Source organism: Phoenix dactylifera, chromosome 11 (assembly GCF_009389715.1).
Source record: "Phoenix dactylifera cultivar Barhee BC4 chromosome 11, palm_55x_up_171113_PBpolish2nd_filt_p, whole genome shotgun sequence".
Classification (NCBI taxonomy): Eukaryota; Viridiplantae; Streptophyta; class Magnoliopsida; order Arecales; family Arecaceae; genus Phoenix; species Phoenix dactylifera.
This window is the reverse complement of record NC_052402.1, coordinates 9,351,615-9,360,727: the sequence shown is the minus strand read 5'-3', so window position 1 is coordinate 9,360,727 and position 9,113 is coordinate 9,351,615.

Sequence of the window (9,113 nt, the reverse complement as noted above, 5' to 3'; positions counted from 1 at the left end):
GGCAAGCTCCTTTCCTCTCCAAACTCTGTGGTATGGAAGCTCAAGATGATAGAATTGCAACAATCTCCTTTTTAACTCAATAGGCGACAGGTCACCCTCTTTTCATTCTACCAGGCTCACTTTTGAGAACTCTTACGGCAAATTCATTCAATATAGCATACTGACTCAGTGCCACCTTGAACTGTTCTCGACTTGTATATTTTGTCCCTACGGCCATGTTAGGATCCACAATGTCCATCTCATATGTCTCTCCCTCATACTCTATGATATTTTCATCATCATCATCAGAATCGCTATTATAAATACTGTGATAGCTACTCTCAGAACCATAAATTTCAGTATCTGTTTCCTGCTCCTCTTGAGATAAAGTTTCATCATTTACCCCAACAAAGTCATTATTTTCAATAGCAGTAGCTAAAGTATCAATGCCTATTGTAGCTAGATGCTCATTTTCATTGTACCTTTGGTTTTCTCTTACTTCATCCTCTCGAATCTCTTCTATTGCAGTTGCAGTGCTTCTACATGTTTCAATTTGATCTTGGCTGCCTAGTGTTGATTGAGAAAGTTGTATAATATTGGTCTCTTTTGTGACAAATATGAAGCACTCTTTTAAATCCTTATACTCCTCAAACAAACTCATTAATTTTTGATCTGTGTCTAATATCATGTAAGACTTAGGCATTAAATGTCTAATCACAGACCAAATCTTTATAGTCTCTTCAAGCTTCAAATTGAAGGTATGCACTATATCATCATATAGGTCCTTATAGCAATAACAGTCAACATCAACTAACCAGCTCTTTTGTCTTCCAAAGTAGTACTTAAGTCTTGTAGAATTCTTAACCTTCTTAAAATATCCTCCAAATTTTACCTTCAATTTGAATAGTTGTTGCTCCATTTAAGAACCTGTACATTGAATAAATAAATATGCACGATATAAATTGTAAGAGAGTGTTTATCAACCAAATGTATTCTAACAAAATAAAAGAAAAAAAGAATAATATACAACCATATTATATTTCAACAATCAATCAAAAATGGGTTCGTCTTTCTTACCCCCAAATAAAGTATATGGTATACAGTTAGAAACCAAAAAATAGAGTTTCAATATAGGTTCACAGCGAAAAATAGGAATGAAATAAAATCAGCTACAACAATCATTATTGTTGTTCCAACACTTGTAATGATTATTTTTTTTGGTTCAAATTAATAGAAGAAAAATAGTATAAATCAACGAAAGAGAAGAGAGGAAAAGATGATATTGAAATACCTTTGTTTATGATCAACTTTGTTTATGATCAACAGATGGCAGAGTTTTTGAAGGTTTGAAAGATCGATTGCGTCTTTGGAGAGGAAAGATTTACAACCCAGAAATTTTTTTTCTTTATTCTTTGTTGGGTTCCAGAACAGGGAGGAAGGGGGTCGGAGATCCCGAGCGAGCGCCTCGTGATCTCGGGCAGCTCTCGCTCGCCATGTGCCGCGGGATCGCGATCTCGCCATCGCGAACGCCCGCGGGCGAACCAGCCAAGATCTCACGATCGCGTCTCCCGCGGGCGAACACCAGCGATAGCGTCGCGATCTCGCGAACGCCCGCGATAACGTCGCGATCTCGCGGACGCCCGCGATCGGGATCCCGATTCGTGGGGGGCGGGCGGGCGCCGGGGGGTCGGGGCGGGGGTTGGGGAAGCCGGCCGCCGGGAGGGAAGCCCGCGGGGGGTGGGGAAGCCGCCGGGAGGGGGGGAAGCCCGTGGGGGGTGGGGAAGCTGTTGTCGGCGCCCCGCACCGGAACCCACTCACACCAGCGCTGCCACCGACGTTGGACAAGCAAGAGAGATACAAACGGATAAGCACTCTCTCGCTCCCTCGACTCCGGACTCAAGGATCACCTCTTCGCTCCGCCTACGAAGGGCAAAAGATTACCCCGTGGTATCAGTAGGATAAAACACTTGAGCACCGCAACGGATTATCAAAGATCAAAGGAAGAAGAAGGAAGAAAATAGCAAAGCAAACACAAAAATGTAACGAGGTTCGGCTACAAATAGCCTACGTCCTCCACCGCTCCAAATCTCAATAAGGATGAACTGATTACAGAGATAGCACACACCCGAACGATCATAAGCGATCGATCTACAAGAGATTCACACAGAATTTCCTTTGCACAAGAAGTAGGATCCCAATCCTCTTCTTCTCTAGAACCCTAGCCTCACAAACAAGAGTCTCTCTCAAATATACGGCCAATAACCTTACCCTAGGGCTCTCATGAGTCCTATATATAGTCTCAAGACCTTCAGATGATCATAGCCGTCGAAACGCCACCAAAAACACCAAAAGAAAATCGTCCGTACGATTTTTCGCGAGCCCGAGTCGACTCGGCTGAAGTTCGAGTCGACTCTGGCACGTCTGAACAACTTCCAGTTTAACTGGCACGATCTCGAGTCGACTCCACTGTATCTCGAGTCGACTCGACGATGCTCCGAGTCGACTCGACTGTAGTTCGAGTCGACTCTGACAGTCTAGACAGAAACATGGTTTTTGCGGCTTTCTCCTCTCGGGTCGACTCGACAGACCTCGAGTCGACTCGACTGTTCCCGAGTCGACTCGACTGAAGCTCGAGTCAACTCCGACAGTCCGCCAGACAGAAAACTATGCAGAATTGATTTTCCTTCAATTCTCTTCATCACCAAAGGTCTCCACATACCCCAACAATCTCCCACTTGGAGACCTTGGGTATATCCTCTTGTTACTTGGCTCTCCTCTGTGCTCCCACTGAAACTAAATCATCCTAGTGAAATAGGTACGATGCCTCCTCAACGTCTTCAAGCATGAAGACCAGCAGAAGCTGAACAACTCCTCAGCTTCTCCACCGTGACGACCTTCGTCAACATATCTGCAGGATTCTGACTTGTATGAATCTTCTCCAACTTGACGAGTCCCTGCTCGAGCAATGACCTCACGAAGTGGTACCGTATGTCAATATGCTTCGTCCTTGAATGGAAAGCTGAATTCTTTGCCAGATGAATTGCACTTTGACTATCTGAATATAACATGCAATCCTTCTGTTCCTTCCCAAGCTCCTTCATCAAGACTTGAAGCCATATTAGTTCCTTGCACGCCTCTGTGGCTGCCACATACTCCGCCTCCGTAGTCGACAATGCAACAACTGGTTGCAACCTGGAAATCCAACTGACGGCTCCACTGCCCAAGGTGAACAAGTACCCTGTCGTGCTTCTCCTGCCGTCCAAGTCCCCTGCCATGTCTGAGTCCACATAGCCCTGTAACCGGATCTCAGAACCTCCATAGCACAATGACATGTGCTCAGTGCCTTTCAGATACCTCAGTATCCATTTGACTGCGCGCCAATGCTCCAAGCCTGGGCAGCTCATGAAGCGACTCACAACTCCCACTGCTTGAGCAATGTCTGGTCTCGTACACACCATAGCGTACATCAAGCTCCCCACTGCCGATGCAAACGGGATTTTTGACATATTGAGCTCCTCCACCCGCGTCTTCGGACTTTGCCCTTTTGAGAGCTTAAAATGGGCACCCAGCGGTGTGCCAACAGGTTTGGCACCCTCCATGCAGAATCTCCTGAGTACTCGGCTGATGTACTCCGCCTGAGATAGTCTGAGGATATGTTTAGACCTATCTCTACTGATCCGCATCCCAAGGATCTGTTTTGCTGCTCCTAGATCCTTCATTGCAAATTTTCTTGACAGCTTCAGCTTCAATTTTGCAATCTCATGCATGCTAGCTCCTGCAACTAACATGTCATCAACATACAATAGCAAGATAATGTAAGATGTACCGAAGTTCCGGAAGTAGCAACAGTGATCCTCCTGACATCTCCTGTATCCTATCTCAAGCATGTAACTATCGAACTTGAGATACCATTGTCTGGGTGCCTGTTTCAAACCATAGAGGCTTTTCTTTAGTTTGCAGACTAAGTCACCCGTGCCAGCTGCAATGTATCCCTCCGGCTGCTGCATATATATCTCCTCATCGAGATCTCCGTGGAGAAAGGCCGTCTTCACATCAAGCTGTTCTAAGTGAAGATCCTCTACTGCCACCATGCTCAGCACCGCTCGAATAGTACTCATCTTGACCACAGGAGAAAAGATCTCTGTGAAGTCGATACCTGCTCTCTGCTGAAATCCTTTTACAACCAGCCTGGCCTTGTATCGCTTCTTCCCGCCTTGCTCTTCCTTCAGCCTGTAAACCCATTTGTTTGACAGTGCTTTCTTCCCCTTGGGCAGATCCACCAAATCCCACGTTTGATTCTGCTCCAATGACTTCATCTCATCATCCATGGCCAACTCCCACTCCTTCCTGGTATCAACCTCCAATGCCTCCGTGAAGCATTCAGGTTCGCCATTATCTGTGAGCAGCAAATAACTAAGAGTCCCATCATACCTTTGAGGAGGCTTCCCATGAGTACTACGAGTGGACCTTCTTAGTTGTGGAGGGGGTGCCAATGCTTCAGGTTCTTGCTCTGACTGAGTCTTCTGACCAGAATTTGTAGACTCCTCTTCAGGATCCACAAAACACGGCTCAACAGGTTTTGTTTCTGATTCAGTGCTCTGCTGCATTTTCTCATTGAATACCACATCATTACTACGAATGATCTTCTTGTGTTCGGGATCCCAAAGCCGGTACCCAAACTGTTGACCTCCGTATCCAACGAAAATACACTTCTTTGATTTGGCGTCTAGTTTGCTTCTTTGACTGGAATCAACATGGACATAACTGGTACAACCGAATACTCGTAAGTGCGCCAAATCAATCTTCTTCGCTGTCCATGCTTCCTCAGGAATCCCAAATTCAAGTTTCTTTGATGGCCCTCTGTTGATCAAGTAGGCAGCAGTGTTAACTGCTTCCGCCCAAAACTGCTGTGGCAATCCAGCATGTATCCTCATACTCCTGGCACGCTCATTAATTGTTCTGTTCATCCTTTCAGCAACTCCATTTTGTTGTGGTGTTCCTGGAACTGTCCTTTGCCTGACGATCCCAGCATCTGCACAGTAGTCCTCAAACTCCCTGCTACAATACTCACCACCGTTGTCCGATCTCAGGCATTTCAACCTCTTTCCTATCTCGAGTTCTACCATCACCTGCCATCTCCTGAAGACCCCAAATACCTCTGACTTGTGCTTCAAGAAGAACACCCAAAGCTTCCTGGTAGCATCATCAATAAAAGTAACATAGTACTGAGATCCACCAATGGAAGAAACTGGTGCAGGCCCCCACACGTCCGTGTGCACGAGATCTAGCTTTTCTTGCTTCCGAGGTTTACCTTCTTTGTTGAATGAAACACGCTTCTGCTTTCCGAGAACACAATCCTCACAGAAGTCCATCTCAACACTCCTGAGACCCTGCAGCTTTCCCAACTGGTGCATCACCTCCAGTCCCTGATAACTCATGTGCCCAAGTCTACAATGCCATAACTTGGTGTCCACATCTGCTGCAACAACTCCAATAGAGTTCTCCGTGCCGTTGGTGACATAAAGTGTCCCAACCTTCTTGCCACTAGCCACCGTCAACGAACCTCTGGATATCTTCCACTGATCAGCTGTGAAAATAGCCTTGTACCCCTGGCTCGCCAACTGTCCAACAGAAATCAGATTTCTCTGCAGTTGAGGTACGTGCCGTACGTCCTCAAGCTCAAGTGAAGATCCAGAAACTAACTTCACTTCCGCGCTTCCCCTTCCTTGTATGGTGCAAGGCTCTCCATCCCCTAGGTAGACTTTGCCAAAGTCTCCCTTCTCATATCCTTCAAGAAGCTTCCGTTGGGATGTAGCATGGAAAGACGCGCCCGAGTCTATCACCCAAGACTCGTCACAGGTAGACAAAGATAGAACGAGGGCATCCATATCACCGTCTTCAGCAAAATTTGCCAGATCCTTGCTGACTCCTTCGGTGTGGTCGCCTTGCTTCCCTTTAGGAGATTTGCAATCCCTCCTAAAGTGCCCCGTCTTCCCGCAGTTCCAGCACTTCGCTCCCTTGTTCTGAGGTGCTCGAGACCTGCTGGATCTCGACTTCGAGTCGCTTCGAAATCGACCGTCCTTCTTTTGTCTTCCCCGGTCAGAGGTGTTTAGTGCACTTCCAGACGACTCCATAGCTCCAGAAGATTTCCTTCTTGCTTCTTCACTCAGAAGCACTCCCACAACGTCATCAAAAATCAACTTCCCCGTTGCCGAAGAGTTGCTCACCGCCATCACCAGGCCCTCCCAGCTATCAGGCAATCCGGAGAGGATTAGCAATGCCCGAATCTCATCGTCAAAACTAATCTCCACTGACTCCAACTGGGCCGTGAGTCCATTGAACTCGTTGAGGTATTCTGCTATGCTGCCGCCATTTTTCATACGAAGATTAAACAACCTCTTCATGAGAAATACCTTGTTTGATGCTGAGGGTTTCTCGTACATCCGCGACAATGTTGCCATCAACTCCATCGTCGTCTTCTCGTTTTTGATGTTGAATGCCACTTGGGATGCAAGTGACAATCTGATGGTGCCGAGCGTCTTCCGATCGAGGACCTCCCAGTCTTCATCGGACATCTTCTCTGGTTTCTTTGCTCTACCTCCAAGAGGTAAATAGAGATCCTTCTGGTAAAGGTAATCTTCTATTTGCATCTTCCAAAACCCGAAGTTCGTGCCATTGAACTTCTCAATTCGCAACTTCCCTTCATCCGCCATTACAGAATAACCAATAGCTCTGATACCAATTGTTGTCGGCGCCCCGCACCGGAACCCACTCACACCAGCGCCGCCACCGACGTCGGACAAGCAAGAGAGATACAAACGGATAAGCACTCTCTCGCTCCCTCGACTCCGGACTCAAGGATCACCTCTTCGCTCCGCCTACGAAGGGCAAAAGATTACCCCGTGGTATCAGTAGGATAAAACACTTGAGCACCGCAACGGATTATCAAAGATCAAAGGAAGAAGAAGGAAGAAAATAGCAAAGCAAACACAAAAATGTAACGAGGTTCGGCTACAAATAGCCTACGTCCTCCACCGCTCCAAATCTCAATAAGGATGAACTGATTACAGAGATAACACACACCCGAACGATCACAAGCGATCGATCTACAAGAGATTCACACAGAATTCCCTTTGCACAAGAAGTAGGATCCCAATCCTCTTCTTCTCTAGAACCCTAGCCTCACAAACAAGAGTCTCTCTCAAATATACGGCCAATAATCTTACCCTAGGGCTCTCATGAGTCCTATATATAGTCTCAAGACCTTCAGATGATCATAGCCGTCGAAACGCCACCAAAAACACCAAAAGAAAATCGTCCGTACGATTTTTCACGAGCCCGAGTCGACTCGGCTGAAGTCCGAGTCGACTCTGGCACGTTTGAACAACTTCCAGTTTAACTGGCACGATCTCGAGTCGACTCCACTGTATCTCGAGTCGACTCGACGATGCTCCGAGTCGACTCGACTGTAGTTCGAGTCGACTCTGACAGTCCAGACAGAAACATGGTTTTTGCGGCTTTCTCCTCTCGGGTCGACTCGACAGACCTCGAGTCGACTCGACTGAAGCTCGAGTCGACTCCGACAGTCCGCCAGACAGAAAACTATGCAGAATTGATTTTTCTTCAATTCTCTTCATCACCAAAGGTCTCCACATACCCCAACAGAAGCCGCCGGGGGGGGGGGGAAGCCGCCGGGAGGGGGGGCGCCGGGGGGGAAGCCTGCGGGGGGTGGGGAAGCCGCCGGGGGGGGGGGGGCGCCGGTGGTGGGTAAGCCGGGCGCCGGGGGGGTGGTGAAGCCGGGCCAGGGGGGGTGGCGCGGGGAACCCAGGCGCGGGGGTGTGGAGGTGGAAGAGTTAAGGGTAATAATGTCATTTCGAATTTTATTTTTATTTTTATTTAATATAAATACAATTTTTTTAAACACCGTTAGAACAACCGTTACATTAGGATATTTGTACAATAACAGAGTTTTACGAGGGTATACATGCAAATATCAATTTTGGAAGGGTATTCACACAAAATCTAACATTTAGAAGGGTATCTATGAAAAAAACCCTATTATTTAATACGGCATCAACGGTATTGAATTCAACGAGAAAACGGTTGATATTTCGACGGTGTCGAAGACAGCGTCTGGGGGCCACCAATGAATTAGGATTTAGGAGGCACGCGGGCCCTGTGGTGGCTTGGCTGCGGTACAGTGTTCCGCCGGTGAGAGGTGCGTGGGGCTATATCGATGACTGGCGTACATGTACATCGTACACCAAGCGGGTGGGTCCCAATCCTGGTGAAAGTCTACGTGGCGAGAAGGGTGAGGCGAATTTGATGCCAAAGCACAATGAATTATTAAAGACCCACATAAAATTTTCTGGACGCGTAACCTAATTAACGATCCATATCAAATCTTGAAACCACCTTTACGTGCAAATACATAGCTTATGTTCAAGTACATAAAGTCTAAACCTGAGATTTATATGACCTTTTTTTTATATATTTTTAAATTTCATTAATTTCTTTTTAAAACTGTTATTATTTATCTATTATCATTAGAAATTAATTATTATTTTTTTGAATATAAATCATAGTATCTATCTGAGTGCATAATGCTCAGGCTTGCTTAGGCATTACACAATATTTTTCTTTCTTAAACAAAAATCTCTCGAAGTTCTATGGGAAGTTTCTAAGTTCGTACAGATCTCTCGAAGCACGGAAAACTCTGGACCAAAAATTGGAAAGAAAGAAAAATAGCACTTAAGCCATTGGGTACTCCACAAGTCCAGACAAAGAAAGCCGCCGATAAGGTCAAGATAGAGACACAACTTGCGGCGTCTCTGCGAACAAAACCATAGTCTGCGTTGCCTCATTTTTCTTAATTTACGTTGTCTAAAGTCCGAAATTCCATTCTACGACAAGCACAATTTCAAAGCAACGTTTGCGCGATCCATCGGTCGATTTGCGCGAAAGATACAGCCTCCAGGCCACCCACCATCCGACGTGAGGCCGAATATTTTGACTGATTCCATTCTACCGGGCCTTCCTCTTTAATATGAAGGCCTCGCCTTCCTCTTTTTCATGAAGGAGACCAAACCCTCTCTGCTCCAACTTCCATTCTCCCTGGAAGCGTGCTCTTTCCG